Source organism: Heterodontus francisci, chromosome 46 (genome assembly GCF_036365525.1).
Source record: "Heterodontus francisci isolate sHetFra1 chromosome 46, sHetFra1.hap1, whole genome shotgun sequence".
In the NCBI taxonomy this organism is placed as follows: Eukaryota; Metazoa; Chordata; class Chondrichthyes; order Heterodontiformes; family Heterodontidae; genus Heterodontus; species Heterodontus francisci.
The window spans coordinates 20,485,998-20,511,437 of record NC_090416.1 but is presented as its reverse complement, the minus strand read 5'-3'; the positions used below and the strand labels follow the sequence as shown (position 1 = coordinate 20,511,437).

Sequence of the window (25,440 nt, the reverse complement as noted above, 5' to 3'; positions counted from 1 at the left end):
ATTAATTTCTGTCTTGAATATCCTCCTTCTGCGCTGTAACAATTCTGTGATTAACTTGGTTTCTCTGTCCACAGGTGCTGCCTAATCTGTGATGAGTTGCCAGTATTTTCTATTTTCATCCCACGCCTTGTTATTAGACTTTTTAAAGCATTAAAGGTTGGGCAATAAAATGGCCTCACCTGTAAAATTTTCTTCAGGTACGTGGCTAATTGTTTCAGTGCACGCCACCCTTAAATTTATTTTCAGCAGCTGCAAAGGTGTAGTATTCAGCACAGAAGGCAGCCTGTGTGGTACCTTCCGGGGCTGCTATGTGCAACTTATCGGGAAAATTGGGCCTTCGCATTATTGTTCACTTTCTCAGAATGAATTTAAAAAAAAAAATTAGTTTAAAACCTGAAGGGAATTGAGAAGTTTCTTTTTACACAGCAAGTTGTTGTGATCAGGAATGCACTGCTTTAAGGGAAAAAATTCAATGGTAACTTTCAAAAGGGAATTCGAAATATACTTGAAAAGGGAAGTTTTGCAGGACTGGGCAGTGGGATTAATTGGTTAGCTCTTTCAAAGAGCTAGCACAGGCTCAAAGGGCTGAATGGCCTCTTGTGTGTTTATCGGATTGAATGAAAGTACTTGATCAGTTCATTAGCACATGAAGTCTTATTCTGAAACAGGGAAGTTTGCTCAGTCCTTTGAGTATTGGTCATATCATGCTTGCACTTGTAGCAGTGAAGTAATGTTGCTGCATTGTTGTGGCTGCCTCACCCACCAAGGCACCGCCTGGACTGGGGGGAACCTCTGCCCCACCCGCATGACGTCATGCCGCCGTCTGTCATGACGTCAGACGCACGCCCTTCAACCGAACTCCACGAGCCGCGGCCCCGCCCCCCGAGAGCGCCGATTGGTCTGGGCTCCACACAAGCCCGGGTAACCCGGGGCAACCTGGCCGCCCATTGGTGGGGCGCGGCTGTCAATCAGGGCGGGTCCTCCAGTCCAGTAGGGGAGGTTGCGCTGGGAGGAGTGAGCGGCCGTCGCGCTGCGGCTGAGTTTGATGCTGGGAGTGTGGCTGCCAGTGACTCCCAGCCGCCTGGATTTAAGCCCCCTGTCCCGGCGGCTGCCAGGCCTCGGCCCCGGGGGACGTGCGGCCGGCTCTGGCGGCAGGTAAGGCTCCGCTTCTGTTTCGAGCGGCTTGCTAGGCCCGAAGCCTCGGAGTAGAGTTGGCGCGCCGCCCCAAGGGAAGCGCTGAGGTCGGCAGGAGGAACCGTGTACCCCTGGTAGCCCGGGCCTCTGGAGCGATCCCGGGAGCCGGGAGCCGGGGGCCGGGGGGGGGGTGGAGTGGGTGTACCCCCGGGGGAGTGGGTGTTGGAGTCTGAAGTTGGACCGAGGCCCAGGTGTTGGAGAGTTGGTGGCACTGGGTGCTGTTGCCCCCCAGAACACCGGCTGCTACTGGGTGGGCTGGGGTTCCGGGTGCCAGCCTCTGCCCAGTGTCTATTCCCCGGCTGAGAGCCCAGAGACTGAGAGATGGCAGGACTGTTGGACTGTGGAGGGCGTCACATCCAAGGGCTGATGCGCTTGGTCAACGTGACCCCACAAGCCGAGTCCAGGGGAGGAGTGAGCGGCCGCACCGCCACTGGGAGCGGGGCCCATCGTGGCGACCAAAGGAAGAGAGCCGATTCGATTCACCAAGTGGCCCACTCCTGTCTCGAAAGCAAGGAGCAGCTGTCCTGCTCTGGGTCTCCCTCAGCCGCAGGTCCTTCTCTCACAGGCGGATTATCATTCAGTGCTGACTGCAGGAAGGCGATTTTGTAATGTGGCTTGCATTCTGATTTTAAAAAAAACAGTCATTGGGCTCTGAGTGCAGTCCAACAGACGCAATGAAACTCTTCCTTTACATCCAATTGAAGTTATATAATTCTGGAACATGTTGAAACTCTGGCTGTGTCTTTATAACACGGTTACAGTACTGCTGGGGACAGGTCTGTCACTAACACTGGGGTACAGTACTGCTGGGGACAGGTCTGTCACAATAACACTGCGGTACAGTACTGGTCGGGACAGGTCTGTCACTGGATATCACTGGGGTACAGCACTGTCACTAACACGGGTACAGTACTGGTGGGGACAGGTCTGTCACTGGATATCACTGGGGTACAGTACTGCTGGGGACAGGTCTGTCACTGTATAACACTGGGGTACAGTACTGGTCGGGACAGGTCTGTCACTGTATAACACTGGGGTACAGTACTGGTCGGGACAGGTCTGTTACTGCATTACACTGGGGTACAGTACTGGTGCGGACAGGTCTGTCACTGTATAACACTAGGGTACAGCACTGTCACTAACACGGGTACAGTACTAGTGGGGACAGGTCTGTCACTGTATAACACTGTGGTACAGTACTGGTGGGGACAGGTCTGTCACTGTATAACACTGGGGTACAGTACTGCTGGGGACAGGTCTGTCACGAACACTGGGGTACAGTACTGGTGGGGGCAGCTCTGTTCCTGTATAACACTGGGGTACAGTACTGGTGGGGACAGGTCTGTCACTGTATAACACTGTGGTACAGTCCTGGTGGGGAGAGGTCTGTCAGTGTATAACACTGGGGTACAGTACTGGTGGGGACAGGTCTGTCACAGTATAACACTGGGGGACAGTACTGGTGGGGACAGGTCTGTCACTGTGTAACACTGTGGTACAGTACTGGTGAGGACAGGTCTGTCACTGTATAACATTGGGGGACAGGACTGGGGGAACAGGTCTGTCACTGTAAAACACTGGGGTGCAGTAGTGGTCGGGACAGGTCTGTCACTATAACACTGGGGTACAGTACTGGTGGGGACAGGTCTGTCACTGTGTAACACTGTGGTACAGTACTGGTGGGGACAGGTCTGTCACTGTGTAACACTGTGGTACAGTACTGGTGGGGACAGGTCTCTCACTGTATAACACTGTGGTACAGTACTGGTGGGGACAGGTCTGTCACTGTATAACACTAGGGTACAGTACTGGTGGGGACAGGTCTCACTGTATAACACTGGGGGACAGGACTGGTGGGGACAGGTCTGTCACTGTATAACACTGAGGTACAGTACTGGTGGGGACAGGTCTGTCACTGTATAACACTGGGGGACAGGACTGGTGGGGACAGGTCTGTCACTGTATAACAGAGGTACAGTACTGGTGGGGACAGGTCTGTCACTGTATAACACTGAGGTACAGTACTGGTGGGGACAAGTCTGTCACTCTGTAACATTGGGGGACAGTACTGGTGGGGACAGGTCTGTCACTGTATCACACTAGGGTACAGCACTGTCACTAACACGGGGACAGTACTGGTGGGGACAGGTCTGTCACTGTATAACACTGAGGTACAGTACTGGTGGGGCCAGGTCTGTCACTGTATAACATTGGGGGACAGGTCTGGTACAGGACTGGTGGGGACAGGTCTGGTACAGGACTGGTGGGGACAGGTCTGGTACAGGACTGGTGGGGACAGGTCTGGTACAGGACTGGTGGGGACAGGTCTGGTACAGGACTGGTGGGGACAGGTCTGGTACAGGACTGGTGGGGACAGGTCTGGTACAGGACTGGTGGGGACAGGTCTGTCACTGGATAACGCTGAGGTACAGTACTGATGAGGACGGGTCTGTCACTGGATAACGCTGGGGTACAGTACTGATGAGGACGGGTGTGTCACTGGATAACACTGGGGTACAGTACTGATGAGGACGGGTGTGTCACTGGATAACACTGGGGGTACAGTACTGATGAGGACGGGTTTGTCACTGTAGAACACTGGGGGACAGGTCTGTCACTGTATAAAATGGGGGTACAGTACTGATGAGGACGGGTCTGTCAGTGTATAACACTGAGGTACAGTACTGGTGGGGACAGGTCTGTCACTGTATAACACTGGGGGACAGTACTGGTGGGGACAGGTCTGTCACTAACACTGGGGGACAGTACTGGTGGGGACAGGTCTGTCACAGTATAACACTAGGGTACAGCACTAGTGGGGACAGGTCTGTCACTGTGTAACACTGTGGTACAGTACTGGTGGGGACAGGTCTCTCACTGTATAACACTGGGGCACAGTACTGGTGGGGATAGGTCTGTCACTGTAAAACACTGGGGTACAGTACTGAGGGCACAGGTCTATCACTGTAAAACACTGGGGTGCAGTAGTGTTCGGGACAGGTCTGTCACTGTATAAAATGGGGGTACAGTACTGGTGGGGACAGGTCTGTCGCTGTATAACACTGGGGTACAGTACTGATGTGGACGGGTGTGTCACTGTATAACACTGGGGTGCAGTGTTAGTGGGGACAGGTCTGTCACTGTTTAAAACTAGGGTTCCTTACTGGTGGGGGCAGCTCTGTTCCTGTATAACACTGGGGCACTACTGGTGGGGACAGATCTGTCACTGCATAACACACTGGGGTACAGTACTGGTGGGGACAGGTCTGTCACAGTATAACACTGAGGTACAGTACTGGTGGGGACAGGTCTGTCACTGTATAACATTAGGGGACAGTACTGGTGGGGACAGGTCTGTCAGTGTATAACACTGAGGTACAGTACTGGTGGGGACAGGTCTGTCACTGTATAACACTGGGGGACAGTACTGGTGGGGACAGGTCTGTCACTGCATAACACTGTGGTACAGTACTGGTGGGGACAGGTCTGTCACTGTATAACACTGTGGTTCAGTACTGGTGGGGACAGGTCTCTCACTGTATAACACTGGGGGACAGTACTGGTGGGGACAGGTCTGTCACTGCATAACGCTGGGGGTACAGTACTGATGAGGACGGGTCTGTCAGTGTATAACACTGTGGTACAGTACTGGTGGGGACAGGTCTGTCACTGTATAACACTGGGGGTACAGTACTGATGAGGACGGGTCTGTCACTGTCACACTGTGGTACAGTACTGGTGGGGACAGGTCTGTCACTGTAGAACACTGGGGGACAGGTCTGTCACTGTATAAAATGGGGGTACAGTACTGATGAGGACGGGTCTGTCAGTGTATAACACTGAGGTACAGTACTGGTGGGGACAGGTCTGTCACTGTATAACACTGGGGGACAGTACTGGTGGGGACAGGTCTGTCACTATAACACTGGGGTACAGTACTGGTGGGGACAGGTCTGTCACTGTATAACACTGGGGGACAGTACTGGTGGGGACAGGTCTGTCACAGTATAACACTGGGGGACAGTACTGGTGGGGACAGGTCTGTCACTGTGTAACACTGTGGTACAGTACTGGTGGGGACAGGTCTGTCACTATAACACTGGGGTACAGTACTGGTGGGGACAAGTCTGTCACTGTCACACAGGTACAGTACTGGTGGGGACAGGTCTGTCACTGTATAACACTGTGGTACAGTACTGGTGGGGACAGGTCTGTCACTGTATAACACTGGGGTACAGCACTGTCACTAACACGGGTACAGTACTGGTGGGGACAGGTCTGTCACTGTATAACATTGGGGGACAGTACTGGTGGGGACAGGTCTGTCACTGCATAACACTGGGGGACAGTACTGGTGGGGACAGGTCTGTCACAGTATAACACTGAGGTACAGTACTGGTGGGGCCAGGTCTGTCACTGTATAACATTGGGGGACAGTACTGGTGGGGACAGGTCTGTCACTGCATAACACTGGGGGACAGTACTGGTGGGGACAGGTCTGGTACAGTATAACACTGTGGTACAGTACTGGTGGGGACAGGTCTGTCACTGTAAAACACTGGGGTGCAGTAGTGGTCGGGACAGGTCTGTCACTGGATAATATGGGGGTACAGTACTGGTGGGGACAGGTCTGTCACAGTATAACACTGAGGTACAGTACTGGTGGGGGCAGCTCTGTTCCTGTATAACACTGGGGTACAGTACTGGTGGGGGCAGGTCTGTCACTGTATAACACTGGGGTACAGTACTGGTGGGGGCAGGTCTGTCACTGTATAACACTGGGGTACAGTACTGGTGGGGACAGGTCTGTCACTGTATAACACTGGGTTACAGTACTGGTGGGGACAGGTCTGTCACTGCATAACATTGGGGGACAGTTCTGGTGGGGACAGGTCTGTCACTGCATAACACTGGGGGACAGTTCTGGTGGGGACAAGTCTGTCACTGTATAACACTGAGGTACAGTACTGGTGGGGACAGGTCTGTCACTGTATAACACTGGGGTACAGCACTAGTGGGGACAGGTCTGTCACAGTATAACACAAGGGTACAGCACTAGTGGGGACAGGTCTGTCACAGTATAACTGAGGTACAGTACTGGTGGGGACAGGTCTGTCACTGTATAACAGTGGGGGACCGTACTGGTGGGGACAGGTCTGTCACAGTATAACGCTGAGGTACAGCACTGGTGGGGACAGGTCTGTCACTGTGTAACACTGGTACAGTACTGGTGGGGACAGGTCTCTCACTGTATAACACTGGGGCACAGTACTGGTGGGGATAGGTCTGTCACTGTAAAACACTGGGGTACAGTACTGAGGGCACAGGTCTATCACTGTAAAACACTGGGGTGCAGTAGTGTTCGGGACAGGTCTGTCACTGTATAAAATGGGGGTACAGTACTGGTGGGGACAGGTCTGTCGCTGTATAACACTGGGGTACAGTACTGATGTGGACGGGTGTGTCACAGTCTAACACTGGGGTGCAGTGTTCGTGGGGACAGGTCTGTCACTGTTTAAAACTAGGGTTCCTTACTGGTGGGGGCAGCTCTGTTCCTGTATAACACTGGGTCACTACTGGTGGGGACAGATCTGTCACTGCATAACCCTGGGGTACAGTACTGGTGGGAGAGGTCTGTCACTGTATAACACACTGGGGGACAGTACTGGTGGGGACAGGTATGTCACTGTCCAACACTGGGGGACAGTACTGGTGGGGGCAGGTCTGTCACTGTTTAAAACTAGGGTTCCTTACTGGTGGGGGCAGCTCTGTCTTTCTCACACTGGGGTACAGAACTGGTGGGGACAGGTCTGTCTGTATAACAGAGGTACAGTACTGGTGGGGACAGGTCTGTCACAGTATAACACTGAGGTACAGTACTGGTGGGGACAGGTCTGTCACTGTATAACACTGTGGGACAGTACTGGTGGGGACAGGTCTGTCACTGCATAACACTGTGGGACAGTACTGGTGGGGACAGGTCTGTCACTGCATAACACTGTGGGACAGTACTGGTGGGGACAGGTCTGTCACTGCATAACACTGTGGTACAGTACTGGTGGGGACAGGTCTGTCACTGTATAACACTGTGGTTCAGTACTGGTGGGGACAGGTCTCTCACTGTATAACACTGTGGTTCAGTACTGGTGGGGACAGGTCTCTCACTGTATAACACTGGGGTACAGTACTGGTGGGGACAGGTCTGTCACTATAACACTGGGGTACAGTACTGGTGGGGACAGGTCTGTCACTGTATAACACTGAGGTACAGTACTGGTGGGGACAGGTCTGTCACAGTATAACACTGGGGGACAGTACTGGTGGGGACAGGTCTGTCACTGTGTCACACAGGTACAGTACTGGTGGGGACAGGTCTGTCACTGTATAACACTGTGGTACAGTACTGGTGGGGACAGGTCTGTCACTGTATAACACTAGGGTACAGCACTGTCACTAACACGGGTACAGTACTGGTGGGGACAGGTCTGTCACTGTATAACACTGAGGTACAGTACTGGTGGGGACAGGTCTGTCACTGTATAACATTGGGGGACAGTACTGGTGGGGACAGGTCTGTCACTGCATAACACTGGGGGACAGTACTGGTGGGGACAGGTCTGTCACAGTATAACACTGAGGTACAGTACTGGTGGGGCCAGGTCTGTCACTGTATAACATTGGGGGACAGTACTGGTGGGGACAGGTCTGTCACTGTAAAACACTGGGGGACAGTACTGGTGGGGACAGGTCTGTCACTGTAAAACACTGGGGTGCAGTAGTGGTCGGGACAGGTCTGTCACTGCATTACACTGGGGGACAGTACTGGTGGGGACAGGTCTGTCACAGTATAACACAGAAGTACAGTTCTGGTGGGGACAGGTCTGTCACTGTATAACATTGGGGGGCAGTACTGGTGGGGACAGGTCTGTCACTGCATTACACTGGGGGACAGTACTGGTGGGGACAGGTCTGTCACAGTATAACACATAAGTACAGTTCTGGTGGGGACAGGTCTGTCACTGTATAACACTGAGGTACAGTACTGGTGGGGAGAGGTCTGTCAGTGTATCACACTGGGGTACAGTACTGGTGGGGACAGGTCTGTCACTGTATAACACTGGGTTACGGTACTGGTGGGGAGAGGTCTGTCAGTGTATAACACTGGGGTACAGTACTGGTGGGGGCAGGTCTGTCACTGCATAACCCTGGGGTACAGTGGTGGGAGAGGTCTGTCACTGTATCACACACTGGGGGACAGTACTGGTGGGGACAGGTCTGTCACTGTACAACACTGGGGTACAGTACTGGTGGGGGCAGGTCTGTCACTGTTTAAAACTAGGGTTCCTTACTGGTGGGGGCAGCTCTGTCTGTCTCTCACTGGGGTACAGTACTGGTGGGGACAGGTCTGTCTGTATAACAGAGGTACAGTACTGGTGGGGACTGGTCTGTCACTGCATAACACTGGGGGACAGTACTGGTGGGGACAGGTCTGTCACAGTATAACACTGGGGTACAGTACTGGTGGGGACAGGTCTGTCACTCTCACTGGGGTGCAGTACTGGTGGGGACAGGTCTGTTAGTGTATAGTATTGAGGTACAGTACTGGTGGGGACAAGTCTGTCACTGTTTAACACTGGGGTACAGTACTGGTGGGGACAAGTCTGTCACTGTATAACACTGGGGTACAGTACTGGTGGGGACAGGTCTGTCACTGTATAACACTGGGGTACAGTACTGATGGGGACAGGTCTGTCACTGTATAATACTGTGGTACAGTACTGGTGGGGACAGGTCTGTCACTGTATAACTGGGGTACAGTACTGGTGGGGGCAGGTTTGTCACTGTATAATACTGTGGTACAGAACTGGTGGGGACAGGTCTGTCACTGTATAATACTGTGGTACAGTACTGGTGGGGACAGGTCTGTCACTGTATAACACTGTGGTACAGTACGGGTGGGGACAGGTCTGTCAGTGTATAACACTTGTGTACAGTACGGGTGGGGACAGTTCTGTCAGTGTATAACACTTGTGTACAGTACGGGTGAGGACAGTTCTGTCAGTGTATAACACTTGTGTACAGTACGGGTGAGGACAGTTCTGTCAGTGTATAACACTGGGGTACAGTACTGGTGGGGACAGGTCTGTCAGTGTATAACACTGTGGGACAGTACTGGTGGGGACAGGTCTGTCTGTATAACACTGGGGTACAGTACTGGTGGGGACAGGTCTGTCTGTATAACACTGGGGTACAGTACTGGTGGGGACAGGTCTGTCACTGTATAACACTGTGGTACAGTACTGGTGAGGACAGTTCTGTCAGTGTATAGCACTGGGGTACTGTACTGGTGGGGACAGGTCTGTCAGTGTATAACACTGTGGGACAGTACTGGTGGGGACAGGTCTGTCAGTGTATAACACTGTGGGACAGTACTGGTGGGGACAGGTCTGTCAGTGTATAACACTGGTGTACTGTACTGGTGGGCACAGGTCTGTCACTGTATAACACGGGTACAGTACTGGTGAGGACAGGTCTGTCAGTGTATATCACTGGGGTACAGTACTGGTGGGGACAGGTCTGTCAGTGTATAACACTGGGACAGTACTGGTGGGGACAGGTCTGTCAGTGTATAACACTGTGGGACAGTACTGGTGGGCACAGGTCTGTCACTGTATAACACGGGTACAGTACTGGTGAGGACAGGTCTGTCACTGTATATCACTGGGGTACAGTACTGGTGGGGACAGGTCTGTCACTGTCTCACACTGGGGTACAGTGCTGGTGGGGACAGGTCTGTCAGTGTATAATACTGGGGTACATTACTGGTGGGGACAGGTCTGTCAGTGTATAATACTGGGGTACATTACTGGTGGGGACAGGTCTGTCACTGTATAATACTCGGGTCCAGTACTGGTGGGGACAGGTCTGTCACTGTATAACACTGGGGTACAGTACTGGTGGGGACAGGTCTGTCACTGCATAATACTGTGGTACAGTACTGGTGGGGACAGGTCTGTCACTGCATAATACTGTGGTACAGTACTGGTGGGGACAGGTCTGTCAGTGTAGAACACTTGTGTACAGTACTGGTGGGGACAGGTCTGTCACTGCATAATACTGTGGTACAGTACTGGTGGGGACAGGTCTGTCAGTGTAGAACACTTGTGTACAGTACTGGTGGGGACAGGTCTGTCAGTGTATAACACTGGGGTACAGTACTGGTGGGGGCAGGTCTGTCACTGTTTAAAACTAGGGTTCCTTACTGGTGGGGGCAGCTCTGTCTGTATAACACTGGGGTCCAGTACTGGTGGGGACAGGTCTGTCTGCAAAACAGAGGTACAGTACTGGTGGGGACAGGTCTGTCAGTGTATAACACTGGGGTACAGTACTGGTGAGGACAGGTCTGTCAGTGTAGAAAACTGTGGTACAGTACTGGTGGGGACAGGTCTGTCACTGTCTCACACTGGGGTACAGTACTGGTGGGGACAGGTCTGTCACTGTCTCACACTGGGGTACAGTACTGGTGGGGACAGGTCTGTCAGTGTATAATACTGGGTACATTACTGGTGGGGACAGGTCTGTCACTGTATAACACGGGTACAGTACTGGTGAGGACAGGTCTGTCAGTGTATATCACTGGGGTACAGTACTGGTGGGGACAGGTCTGTCAGTGTATAACACTGTGGGACAGTACTGGTGGGGACAGGTCTGTCAGTGTATAACACTGGTGTACTGTACTGGTGGGCACAGGTCTGTCACTGTATAACACGGGTACAGTACTGGTGAGGACAGGTCTGTCACTGTATATCACTGGGGTACAGTAGTGGTGGGGACAGGTCTGTCAGTGTATAACACTGGGGTACAGTACTGGTGGGGACAGGTCTGTCACTGTATAATACTGGGGTACAGTACTGGTGGGGACAGGTCTGTCACTGCATAATACTGTGGTACAGTACTGGTGGGGACAGGTCTGTCACTGCATAATACTGTGGTACTGTACTGGTGGGGACAGGTCTGTCAGTGTAGAACACTTGTGTACAGTACTGGTGGGGACAGGTCTGTCACTGCATAATACTGTGGTACAGTACTGGTGGGGACAGGTCTGTCAGTGTAGAACACTTGTGTACAGTACTGGTGGGGACAGGTCTGTCAGTGTATAACACTGGGGTACAGTACTGGTGGGGACAGGTCTGTCAGTGTATAACACTGGGGTACAGTACTGGTGGGGGCAGGTCTGTCACTGTTTAAAACTAGGGTTCCTTACTGGTGGGGGCAGCTCTGTCTGTATAACACTGGGGTCCAGTACTGGTGGGGACAGGTCTGTCTGCAAAACAGGTACAGTACTGGTGGGGACAGGTCTGTCAGTGTATAACACTGGGGTACAGTACTGGTGGGGACAGGTCTGTCAGTGTAGAACACTGTGGTACAGTACTGGTGGGGACAGGTCTGTCACTGTCTCACACTGGGGTACAGTACTGGTGGGGACAGGTCTGTCAGTGTATAATACTGGGTACATTACTGGTGGGGACAGGTCTGTCACTGTATAATTTTCAGGTCCAGTGCTGGTGGGGACAGGTCTGTCACTGTATAACACTGGGGTCCAGTACTGGTGGGGACAGGTCTGTCAGTGTAGAACACTTGTGTACAGTACTGGTGGGGACAGGTCTGTCAGTGTATAACACTGAGGTACAGTACTGGTGGGGACAGGTCTGTCACTGTATAATACTGTGGTACAGTACTGGTGGGGACAGGTCTGTCAGTGTAGAACACTTGTGTACAGTACTGGTGGGGACAGTTCTGTCAGTGTATAACACTGGTGTACAGTACTGGTGAGGACAGGTCTGTCAGTGTAGAACACTGAGGTACAGTACTGGTGAGGACAGGTCTATCACTGTATAACACTGAGGTACAGTACTGGTGGGGACAGGTCTGTCAGTGTAGAACACTTGTGTACAGTACTAGTGGGGACAGGTCTGTCAGTGTATAACACTGAGGTACAGTACTGGTGGGGACAGGTCTGTCACTGTATAATACTGAGGTACAGTACTGGTGGAGACAGGTCTGTCAGTGTATAACACTAGTGTACAGTACTGGTGAGGACAGGTCTATCACTGTATAACACTGAGGTACAGTACTGGTGAGGACAGGTCTATCACTGTATAACACTGAGGTACAGTACTGGTGAGGACAGGTCTATCACTGTATAACACTGGGGTACATTACTGGTGGGGACAGGTCTGTCAGTGTATAACACTGGTGTACAGTACTGGTGAGGACAGGTCTATCACTGTATAACACTGGGGTACAGTACTGGTGGGGACAGGTCTGTCACTGTATAACACTGGGGTACAGTACTGGTGGGGACAGGTCTGTCACTATTACACTGAGGTCCAGTGCTGGTGGGGACAGGTCTGTCACTGTATAACACTGAGGTCCAGTACTGGTGAGGACAAGTCTATCACTGTATAACACTGAGGTACAGTACTGGTGGGGACAGGTCTGTCACTGTATAACACTGAGGTCCAGTACTGGTGAGGACAGGTCTGTCACTATTACACTGGAGTGCAGTACTGGTGGGGACAGGTCTGTCACTGTATAACACTGAGGTACAGTACTGGTGGGGACAAGTCTGTCACTATTACACTGGAGTGCAGTACTGGTGGGGACAGGTCTGTCACTGTATAACAGAGGTACAGTACTGGTGGGGACAGGTCTGTCACTGTATAACACTGGGGTACAGTACTGGTGGGGACAGGTCTGTCACTGTATAACACTGAGGTACAGTACTGGTGAGGACAGGTCTGTCACTGTATAACACTGAGGTACAGTACTGGTGGGGACAGGTCTGTCACTGTATAACACTGAGGTACAGTACTGGTGAGGACAGGTCTGTCACTGTATAACACTGGGGTACAGTACTGGTGGGGACAGGTCTGTCACTGTATAACACTGGGGTACAGTACTGGTGAGGACAGGTCTGTCACTGTATAACAGAGGTACAGTACTGGTGAGGACAGGTCTGTCACTGTATAACACTGAGGTACAGTACTGGTGGGGACAGGTCTGTCACTGTATAACACTGAGGTACAGTACTGGTGGGGACAGGTCTGTCACTGTATAACACTGAGGTACAGTACTGGTGAGGACAGGTCTGTCACTGTATAACACTGGGTACAGTACTGGTGGGGACAGGTCTGTCACTGTATAACACTGGAGTGCAGTACTGGTGGGGGCAGGTTCTTCATTGGCGATTGGATTAATTTGATAGGATGAGTTCAGATTATGAAACAGTATGTATTCGGTTGTGAGCTATTTTTTGCTTGTTTAAAATAGCTGGCATGAACGCGCTAACTTGATGCAGTGTAATCTCTTCTGTGGTTATTGGTGTTTACCTGTCCCAGCTGCATTGTGCTTGATTTGAAAGTAGAGTTTTTCCCCTTCCATTCCTCAGCAGTTGTTGCCCAGGAAGTATGTGCACTGGCTGAGGAATGTTAGTTTGACCATTTATTGTGAAGTGAGTGTAGGATGGTTGGGCGACAGTTAAACAGAGCTGTGATTTGAATAAATCACTTGGCTTCTGACTGTGTCGTGAACTTCAACTCAACACACATTGGCTAACCTCATCTGATTGCCTGATCGCAGTTCTTCCTCCTTTCCTCTGGCTACTTTCTGTTCTAAATAGTAAAGATTTTCAACGATATGGCGATAGTGCGGGAAATGGTGTCGATGCAGAAGATCAGCTGTGATCTTATTGAATGGTGCAGCAGTCATGAGTGGCTGAATGGCCGACTTGTCCTATGTTCCTGTTTCATTGCTAAGTGAGGTTGGTTATGTTGGTGTGAGGGTTGAACAAAGAACAAAGAAAATTACAGCACAGTAACAGGCCCTTCGGCCCTCCAAGCCTACGCCGATCCAGATCCTCTATCTAAACCTGTCGCCTATTTTCGAAGGTTCTGTATCTCTTTACTTCCTGCCCATTCATATATCTGTCAAGATACATATTAAAAGACGCTATCGTGCCCGCGTCTACCACCTCCGCTGGCAACGCGTTCCAGGCACCCACCACCCTCTGCGTAAAGAACTTTCCACGCATAGCCCCCCTAAACTTTTCCCCTTTCACTTTGAACTCGTGACCCCTAGTAATTGAATCCCCCACTCTGGGAAAAAGCTTCTTGCTATCCAACCTGTCTGTTCCTCTCATGATTTTGTACACCTCAATCAGGTCACCCCTCAACCTCCGTCCTTCTAATGAAAATAATCCTAATCTACTCAACCTCTCCTCATAGCTAGTGCCCTCCATACCAGGCAACATCCTGGTGAACCTCCTCTGCACCCTCTCCAAAGCATCTACATCCTTTTGGTAATGTGGCGACCAGAACTGCACGCAGTATTCCAAATGTGGCCGAATCAAAGTCTTATACAACTGTAACATGACCTTCCAACCCTTGTACTCAATACCCCGTCCGATGAAGGAAAGCATGCCGTATGCCTTCTTGACCACTCTATTGACCTGCGTTGCCACCTTCAGGGAACAATGGACCTGAACACCCAAATCTCTCTGGACATCAATTTTCCCCAGGATTTTTCCATTTACTGTATAATTCACTCTTGAATTGGATCTTCCAAAATGCATCACCTCGCATTTGCCCTGATTGAACTCCATCTGCCATTTCTCTGCCCATTTCTCCAATCTATCTATATTCTGCTGTATTCTCTGACAGTCCCCTTCACTATCTGCTACTCCACCAATCTTAGTGTCGTCTGCAAACTTGCTAATCAGACCACCAATACTTTCCTCCAAATCATTTATGTATATCACAAACAACAGTGGTCCCAGCACGGATCCCTGTGGAACACCACTGGTCACACGTCTCCATTTTGAGAAACTCCCTTCCACTGCTACTCTCTGTCTCCTGTTGCCCAGCCAGTTCTTTATCCATCTAGCTAGTACACCCTGGACCCCATGCGACTTCATTTTCTCCATCAGCCTACCATGGGGAACCTTATCAAACGCCTTACTGAAGTCCATGTATATGACATCTACAGCCCTTCCCTCATCAATCAACTTTGTCACTTCCTCAAAGAATTCTATTCAGTTGGTAAGACATGACCTTCCCTGCACCAAACCATGTTGCCTATCACTGATAAGCCCATTTTCTTCCAAATGGGAATAGATCCTATCCCTCAGTATCTTCTCCAGCAGCTTCCCTACCACTGACGTCAGGCTCACCGGTCTATAATTACCTGGATTTTCCTTGCTACCCTTCTTAAACAAGGGGACAACATTAGCAATTCTCCAGTCCTCCGGGACCTCACCAGTGTTTAAGGATGCTGCAAAGATATCTGTTAAGGCCCCAGCTATTTCCTCTCTCGCTTCCCACAGTAACCTGGGATAGATCCCATCCGGACCTGGGGACTTGTCCACCTTAATGCCTTTTAGAATACCCAACACTTCCTCCCTCCTTATGCCGACTTGACCTAGATTAATCAAACATCTGTTCCTAACCTCAACATCTGTCCCTCTCCTCGGTGAATACCGATGCAAAGTACTCGTTTAGAATCTCACCCATTTTCTCTGACTCCACGCATAACTTTCCTCCTTTGTCCTTGAGTGGGCCAATCCTTTCTCTAGTTACCCTCTTGCTCCTTATATATGAATAAAAGGCTTTGGGATTTTCCTTAACCCTGTTTGCTAAAGATATTTCATGATCCCTTTTAGCCCTCTTAATTCCTCGTTTCAGATTGGTCCTACATTCCTGATATTCTTCCAAAGCTTCGTCTTTCTTCAGCCTCCTAGACCTTATGTATGCTTCCTTTTTCCTCTTAGCTAGTTTCACAATTTCACCTGTCATCCATGGTTCCCTCATCTTGCCATTTCTATCCCTCATTTTTACAGGAACATGTCTCTCCTGCACGCTAATCAACCTCTCTTTAAAAGCCTCCCACATATCAAATGTGGATTTACCTTCAAACAGCTGCTCCCAATCTACATTCCCCAGCTCCTGCCAAATTTTGGTATAGTTGGCCTTCCCCCAATCTTCCTTTCGGACCACTCTCGTCTTTGTCCATGAGTATTCTAAAACTTGGGGAATTGTGATCACTATTCCCCTACTGAAACTTCAACCACCTGGCCGGGCTCATTCCCCAACACCAGGTCCAGTATGGCCCCTTCCCGAGTTTGACTATTTACATACTGCTCTGGAAAACCCTCCTGGATGCTCCTTACAAATTCTGCTCCATCTAGACCTCTAACACTAAGTGAATCCCAGTCAATGTTGGGAAAATTAAAATCTCCTATCACCACCACCCTGTTGCTCCTACATTTTTCCATAATCTGTTTACATATTTGTACCTCTATCTCACGCTCTCTGTTGGGAGGCCTGTAGTACAGCCACAACATTGTTACCGCACCCTTCCAATTTCTGAGTTTTGCCCATATTGCCTCACTGCTCGAGTCCTCCATAGTGCCCTCCTTCAGCACAGCTGTGAAATCCTCTTTGACCAGTAATGCAACTCCTCCACCCCTTTTACCTCCCTCTCTATCCCGCCTGAAGCATCAATATCCTGGGATATTTAGTTGCCAATCATGCCCTTCCCTCAACCAAGTCTCAGTAATAGCAATAACATCATACTCTCAGGTACTAATCCAGGCCCTAAGTTCATCTGCCTTACCTACTACACTTCTTGCATTAAAACAAATGCACCTCAGACCATCAGTCCCTTTGCGTTCATCATCTGCTCCCTGTCTACTCTTCCCCTTAGTCACGCTGACTTCATTATCTAGTTCCTTACAGGCTTTAGTTACTACCTCCTTACTGTCCACTGACCTCATTTGGTTCCCATCCCCCTGCCACATTAGTTTAAACCCTCCCCAACAGCGTTAGCAAAAGCACCCCCAAGGACATTGGTTCCAGTCCGGCCCAGGTGTAGACCGTCCAATTTGTAATAGTCCCACCTCCCCCAGAACCGGTCCCAATGTCCCAAAAATCTGAACCCCTCCCTCCTGCACCATCTCTCAAGCCACGCATTCATCCTGACTATTCTTTCATTTCTACTCTGACTAGCACGTGGCACTGGTAGCAATCCTGAGATTACTACCTCTGAGGTCCTACTTTTTAACTTGGCTCCTAACTCCCTAAATTCTGCTTGTAGGACCTCATCCCGTTTTTTACCTATATCATTGGTGCCTATGTGCACAATGACAACTGGCTGTTCACCCTCCCCTTTCAGAATGTTCTGCAACCGATCTGAGACATCCCTGACCCGTGCACCTGGGAGGCAACATACCATTCGGGAGTCTCGTTTTCGACCACAGAACCGCCTATCTACTCCCCTTACAATCGAATCCCCGATGACTATAGCCCTTCCACTCTTTTTCCCGCCCTTCTGAACAGCAGAGCCAGCCACGGTGCCATGGACCTGGCTACTGCTGCCTTCCCCTGGTGAGCCATCTCCCTCAACAGAATCCAAAATGGTATACCTGTTTTGGAGGGAGATGACCGCAGGGGACACCTGCTCTGCCTTCCTGCTCTTTCTCTGTCTTTTGGTCACCCATTCCCTTTCTCCCTCAGCAATCCTAATCTGCAGTGTGACCAATTCACTAAACGTGCTATCCACGACCTCCTCAGCATCGCGCATGCTCCAAAGTGAGTCCATCCGCAGCTCCAGAGCAGTCATGCGGTCTAACAAGAGCTGCAGCTGGACACACTTCCAGCACGTGAAGGAGTCAGGGACATCAGCTGTGTCCCTGAGCTCCCACATTGAGCAAGAGGAGCATAACAAGGGTCTGAGATCTCCTGCCATTTTTAATCTTAAGCTTAACTTAGATAAACGAAAAAGGAACGAAAAGTTTTTACCAATCACACGGAAAAAAAAATTTGAAAAAGCCTTACCTTATCTGCACACCACCGAGTCCTTTTTTTTTGGTTAGAGGAGGAGGGCAGGTGGGAAACACTACAGGTGTAGTGTCTCGGGTTCAGCCGCTGCCCAAATATATAGGACTTACTTACCCAGCTGCCACCTCACTCTCCCTGTCGCCGTTGCAAAAATTTGTTAATCCTGAGGATGTTGGATTGACGGCAGAGTGAAGTCGGACAGGATGAAGTGCCACCTCACACAGCAGCTCTCCCAGTACCTGGAGTCGAATCTCCAGGCTGTGTCTGTGGGAGATTTCACTCCCTTCACTTTGTGTCCTGACCTTTTTGTGATTGCTGCGTTCATCAAGTAAGGTATGGTGAAGTGAGGGGTGTTTTGACTCTTGGGCTCTGCGTGTGGCCAGTGGGTGAGGTATGGTGAAGTGAGGGGTGTTTTGAATCTCTGGCTCTGTGTGTGGCCATTGGGTGAGGTATGGTGAAGTGAGGGGTGTTTTGACTCTCGGGCTCTGCGTGTGGCCAGTGGGTGAGGTATGGTGAAGTGAGGGGTGTTTTGACTCTCGGGCTCTGTGTGTGGCCAGTGGGTGAGGTATGGTGAAGTGAGGGGTGTTTTGAATCTTGGGCTCTGCGTGTGGCCATTGGGTGAGGTATGGTGAAGTGAGGGGTGTTTTGACTCTTGGGCTCTGCGTGTGGCCAGTGGGTGAGGTATGGTGAAGTGAGGGGTGTTTTGACTCTCGGGCTCTGTGTGTAGCCAGTGGGTGCTGCCAGGTCAGCTTCGCAACGACACTTAGTATGAAAGGCGTTTGAGTCATGAAAAGGACACAGTTTGAAACTACAAGTTGCATTAAATTGTCTTTTGTTCTGCCCTCACGCAGCCTATGCCCATGTGGGTGGCATTTTCCCCTCTCCCACCCCAAGGTGTGAGAGTTGGGGCAAGTTTTCTATCACAGGCTTGTGTACCCAGGAGCCTCCCAGAGGGTCACTCAGTCACCTGGAGATCAGAATTGGTATGATCCTGCCTTCAAAGCCTGACTGGTTTCCCTCAGTCATTCCAATGTGGAGCTAGATCGGGAGCCAGGGGAACAGAACAGGGCTTGCATCAATCCTGCAGTGCTCGGATTTGAAATCTTTTCACAAATGTTTGAGTCCAGCTAACTTATGTGGGACACAGCCCAATCCCCAGCCTGACCTGGCTCTCTGCTCTGTCCTTTCTGCCTGGGTGTAGTTGACCTGCTCTATCAGCTGCCCACTTCTGTTTCAGTTTTGTCTTTTTGTTCTGGGTGCAGGAAAAACAGGTTTGAAATAGACTGAATGTTAACTTTCTGAGCAGGGCCATGAACACTATCAGGGTCAAGTGAGCAGATTAACTTATCCTCTGTGACCTCAAGGTCACAAAGTAAGGATATCTCTGTTTCAATATTTGAAATTTGGAGATTGATTCCCAATGCTGAATTCAAGTGGCTGATTAAAGGATAGATCTTTGAAAATCATTCTCATTTGAGCTATGCCACAGCTGATTGAAATCAAAGAAGGCAGAATACTCCTCTCCCAGGGAGAGATACCAAATTGGATGTTGTCGTTCATTGCAAGGCGACAGGGACATCAGATTTTATTGTGTCCCAATGCAGTCACTGGCCAGTCAGTACAGCATACTAACAGGCATTCGAAAACGTCACAGCATCTGTAGGATCAGTGGCAAACACCCATACATAACATTGGGTACAGTACTGGTGGGGACAGGTCTGTCACTGTATAATACTGGGGTACAGTACTGGTGGGGACAGGTCTGTCACTGTATATTACTGGGATACAGTACTGGTGGGGACAGGTCTGTCACTGTATAACACTGGGTTACAGTACTGGTGGGGACAGGTCTGTCACTGTATAACATTGGGGTGCAGTACTGGTGGGGACAGGTCTGTCACTGTATAACACTGGGGTACAGTACTGGTGGGGACAGGTCTGTCACTGTATAACACTGAGGTACAGTACTGGTGGGGACAGGTCTGTCACTGTATAACACTGGGGTACAGTACTGGTGGGGACAGGTCTGTCACTGTATAACACTGGGGTACAGTACTGGTGGGGACAGGTCTGTCACTGTATAACACTGGGGTACAGTACTGGTGGGGAGAGGTCTGTCACTGTATAACACTGAGGTACAGTACTGGTGGGGATAGGTCTGTCACTGTATAACACTGGGGTACAGTACTGGTGGGGATAGGTCTGTCACTGTATAACAGAGGTACAGTACTGGTGGGGACAGGTCTGGCACTGTATAACACTGGGGTACAGTACTGGTGGGCACAGATCTGTCACTGTATAACACTGGGGTACAGTATTGGTGGGGACAGGTCTGTCACTGTATAACACTGGGGTACAGTACTGGTGGGGATAGGTCTGTCACTGTATAACACTGGGGTACAGTACTGGTGGGGATAGGTCTGTCACTGTATAACACTGGGGTACAGTACTGGTGGGGATAGGTCTGTCACTGTATAACACTGAGGTACAGTACTGGTGGGGACAGGTCTGTCACTGTATAACACTGGGGTACAGTACTGGTGGGCACAGATCTGTCACTGTATAACACTGGGGTACAGTACTGGTGGGGACAGGTCTGTCAATGTATAACACTGGGGTACAGTACTGGTGGGGACAGGTCTGTCACTGTATAACACTGGGGTACAGTACTGGTGGGGACAGGTCTGTCACTGTATAACACTGAGGTACAATACTGGTGAGGACGGGTTTTGTGGCCTGTTCTGTTGTCCAATTGAGATTTGTTCTCACTGTGTTGCTGGGCTGGTCTAATGGTGATGTACGGAATGAACTTCAGGCGTATTTCTCACACATTTAGCCTGCAAGGGGAAGTTGTGGGATGTGGGGTGAGGCTGCTACTTCAACAGAACAATGCTTTAGGTTAAAGGGCCCCGATTGTGATGATTTCTGAAGTGTTGTTTTTAATGGTTTCATCTGAATGAAGATGCGCTGTTTCAGCTGTCATTCCTCCCTTTTGGAATTGCAGCTTTAAGTTTTATATACAGACTAATGCACCACATCTGTACAAATCTGGCCACCTTTCTTGGAGGGAGAATGACTTTTATTACTGGACTAAGTTGCCCAGGAAATCCCCTCATTTTCTGCACTCACTCGCTGTTTTCCTTTGGACTTTCCATTCTTTCTCTCCATCGCTTTGAAACTGAAATCCTTGGCGCTGGATGCTTGCTGGTCCCAGGGCACTGCTCAAAGGAGCAGGGTTTTCTCACCAAACACATTTCAGTACAACTCCCTCAAACAGAGCCCCACTCAATGGACCTTTAGCTCCTGACTGTTCATGACACATTACTGGAAAATGGAACAGTAGCTACAATACAGACAGATCCGGTTTGAATATTCACACTCCGCACCTGACCTCATTACAGCCTTGGACAAAAGAGCTGAACACGAGGTTAGGTGAGAGTGACGGCCCATGATAGCAAGGCAGCATTTGACTGAGTATGGCATCAAGGAGCCCTGGCAAAACTGGAATCAATGGGAATCAGGGGGAAAACCCTCCGCTGGCTGGAGTCATACCTAGCGCAAAGGAAGATGGTTGTGGTTGTTGGAGGTCAATCATCTGAGCTCCAGGACATCACTGCAGGAGTTCCTCAGGGTAGTGTCCGAGGCCCAACCATCTTCAGCTGCTTCATAAATGACCTTCCTTCAATCATAAGGTCAGAAGTGGGGATGTTCGCTGATGATTGCACAATGTTCACCATTCGTGACTCCTCAGATACTGAAGCAGCCCGTGTCCAGATGCAGCAAGACCTGGACAATATTCCCAATATCCAGGCTTGGGTTGATGAGTGGCAAGTAACATTCGCGCCACACAAGTGCCAGGCAATGACCAATTCAAACAAGAGAGAATCTAACCACCTCCCCTTGACATTCAATGGCATTGCCATCGCTGAATCGCCCACGATCAACATCCTAGGGGTTACCATTAACCAGAAACTGAACTGGAGTAGCCATATAAATACCGTGGCTACAAGAGCAGATCAGAGGCTAGGAATCCTGTGGCGAGTAACTCACCACCTGACTCCCCAAAGCTTGTCTACCATCTACAAGGCACAAGTAACAAGTGTGATGGAATACTCTCCACTGGCCTGGATGGGTGCAGCTCCAACAACACCCAAGAAGCTCGACACCGTCCAGGACGAAGCAACCTGCTTGATTGGCACCCCATCTGCAAACGTTCACTCCCTCCACCACCGACGCACAGTGGCAGCATTGTGTACCATCTACAAGACGCACTGCAGCAATGCACCAAGGCTCCTTTTGACTGCACCTTCCAAACCCACGACCTCTACCAACTAGAAGGACAAGGGCAGGAAATGCATGGGAACACCACCACCTGCAAGTTCCCCTCCAAGTCACACACCATCCTGACTTGGAACTATATCGCTGTTACTTCACTGTCGCTGGGTCAAAATCCTGGAACTGCCTTCTTAACAGCACTGTGGGTGTACCTACCTCACATGGACTGCAGTGTTACAAGAAGGCAACTCACCACCACCTTCTCAAGGGCAATTAGGGATGGGCAATAAATGCTGGCCTGGCCAGTGACGCCCACAACCCATGAATGAATAAAAAAACACAAACTGTGTGAGGGAAGTCCTTGCTGAAATTGTGAGAACACAGCCTGCCAAGCCTTGAAAGTTTTAGATTGTGAATGTTTGTTTGACCAGGGAAGAAGGTGCTGTGTGTCACCTGGTGCTGGAGTTCACAGCTAGAGTGTTGATACTTGGGGTATGAATGGTTGCACACTCGCTCCCTCCCTCACTCACACTCTTTCTCTCTCCCTCACTTGCTTACTCTCCTCCTCTCCCTGGACCAGCCTCCTTCACTCTCGACCCTCTGTGTGTGACTGTGACTCGGGTGGTGCTGGACCTCAGCCCACATTGAGTGGAGGAAGTTGACTTATTTCAAACATCTCAGTTACAGGCATGTTTTTTTGATCTGAGTTTTGTTTCCTGCCCTTCCTTCCAGTTGCCTGAGCTCATTTCAGTTTCTGCTCCCTGCGGTATATGTTCACAAGCTGTCTCAACCTTTGCCCAGACTATCTCTGACTCACTGGTGCTGCACATATACTCCAGTCTTTTGGAGCTCCATGTATTGGAAGGGCGTATAGTGGGAGGTTGCCCTGGGGTACAGTGTTGTAGTGTATTGCTGCTCCCTGTATTGGAAGGGTGGATAGTGGGAAGTTGCCCTGGGGTACAGTGTTGCAGTGTATTGCAGCTGCCTGTATTGGAAGGGTGGATAGTGGGAAGTTGTCCTGGGGTACAGTGTTGCAGTGTATTGCTGCTCCCTGTATTGGAAGGGTGGATAGTGGGAAGTTGCCCTGGGGTACAGTGTTGCAGTGTATTACAGCTCCATGTATTGGAAGGGTGGATAGTGGGAAGTTGTCCTGGGGTACAGTGTTGCAGTGTATTGCTGCTCCCTGTATTGGAAGGGTGGATAGTGGGAAGTTGCCCTGGGGTACAGTGTTGCAGTGTATTGCTGCTCCCTGTATTGGAAGGGTGGATAGTGGGAAGTTGCCCTGGGGTACAGTGTTGCAGTGTATTGCTGCTCCCTGTATTGGAAGGGTGGATAGTGGGAAGTTGCCCTGGGGTACAGTGTTGCAGTGTATTGCTGCTCCCTGTATTGGAAGGGTGGATAGTGGGAAGTTGCCCTGGGGTACAGTGTTGCAGTGTATTGCTGCTCCCTGTATTGGAAGGGTGGATAGTGGGAAGTTGTCCTGGGGTACAGTGTTGCAGTGTATTACAGCTCCCTGTTTTGGAAGGGTGGATAGTGGGAAGTTGCCCTGGGGTACAGTGTTGCAGTGTATTGCAGCTCCCTGTATTGGAAGGGTGGATAGTGGGAAGTTGCCCTGGGGTACAGTGTTGCAGTGTATTACAGCTCCCTGTTTTGGAAGGGTGGATAGTGGGAAGTTGCCCTGGGGTACAGTGTTGCAGTGTATTACAGCTCCCTGTATTGGAAGGGTGGATAGTGGGAAGTTGCCCTGGGGTACAGTGTTGCAGTGTATTACAGCTCCCTGTATTGAAAGGGTGGATAGTGGGAAGTTGCCCTGGGGTACAGTGTTGCAGTGTATTACAGCTCCCTGTTTTGGAAGGGTGGATAGTGGGAAGTTGCCCTGGGGTACAGTGTTGCAGTGTATTGCAGCTCCCTGTATTGGAAGGGTGGATAGTGGGAAGTTGCCCTGGGGTACAGTGTTGCAGTGTATTACAGCTCCCTGTTTTGGAAGGGTGGATAGTGGGAAGTTGCCCTGGGGTACAGTGTTGCAGTGTATTACAGCTCCCTGTATTGGAAGGGTGGATAGTGGGAAGTTGCCCTGGGGTACAGTGTTGCAGTGTATTACAGCTCCCTGTTTTGGAAGGGTGGATAGTGGGAAGTTGCCCTGGGGTACAGTGTTGCAGTGTATTGCTGCTCCCTGTATTGGAAGGGTGGATAGTGGGAAGTTGCCCTGGGGTACAGTGTTGCAGTGTATTGCAGCTCCCTGTATTGGAAGGGTGGATAGTGGGAAGTTGCCCTGGGGTACAGTGTTGCAGTGTATTGCTGCTCCCTGTATTGGAAGGGTGGATAGTGGGAAGTTGCCCTGGGGTACAGTGTTGCAGTGTATTGCTGCTCCCTGTATTGGAAGGGTGGATAGTGGGAAGTTGCCCTGGGGTACAGTGTTGCAGTGTATTGCTGCTCCCTGTATTGGAAGGGTGGATAGTGGGAAGTTGCCCTGGGGTACAGTGTTGCAGTGTATTACAGCTCCCTGTATTGGAAGGGTGGATAGTGGGAAGTTGCCCTGGGGTACAGTGTTGCAGTGTATTGCTGCTCCCTGTATTGGAAGGGTGGATAGTGGGAAGTTGCCCTGGGGTACAGTGTTGCAGTGTATTGCAGCTCCCTGTATTGGAAGGGTGGATAGTGGGAAGTTGCCCTGGGGTACAGTGTTGCAGTGTATTGCTGCTCCCTGTATTGGAAGGGTGGATAGTGTGAAGTTGCCCTGGGGTACAGTGTTGCAGTGTATTACAGCTCCCTGTATTGGAAGGGTGGATAGTGGGAAGTTGCCCTGGGGTACAGTGTTGCAGTGTATTACAGCTCCCTGTATTGGAAGGGTGGATAGTGGGAAGTTGCCCTGGGGTACAGTGTTGCAGTGTATTGCTGCTCCCTGTATTGGAAGGGTGGATAGTGGGAAGTTGCCCTGGGGTACAGTGTTGCAGTGTATTGCTGCTCCCTGTATTGGAAGGGTGGATAGTGGGAAGTTGCCCTGGGGTACAGTGTTGCAGTGTATTGCAGCTCCCTGTTTTGGAAGGGTGGATAGTGGGAAGTTGCCCTGGGGTACAGT

At 50.5% G+C, this 25,440-nt stretch overlaps 1 protein-coding gene across 2 annotated transcripts in view; it reads left to right on the top strand.

Moving 5' to 3' along the window:
* Window positions 1–998: 998 nt before the first annotated feature.
* The window catches only part of otud7b (OTU deubiquitinase 7B), an 89,660-nt gene continuing 65,218 nt past the window's right edge, over window positions 999–25,440 (top strand). For both annotated transcript variants that reach the window (XM_068022625.1, XM_068022624.1), the window contains exon 1: window positions 999–1,155. The gene's annotated coding sequence lies outside the window, so the exon portion shown is untranslated. The remainder of the gene's footprint in view (window positions 1,156–25,440) is intronic.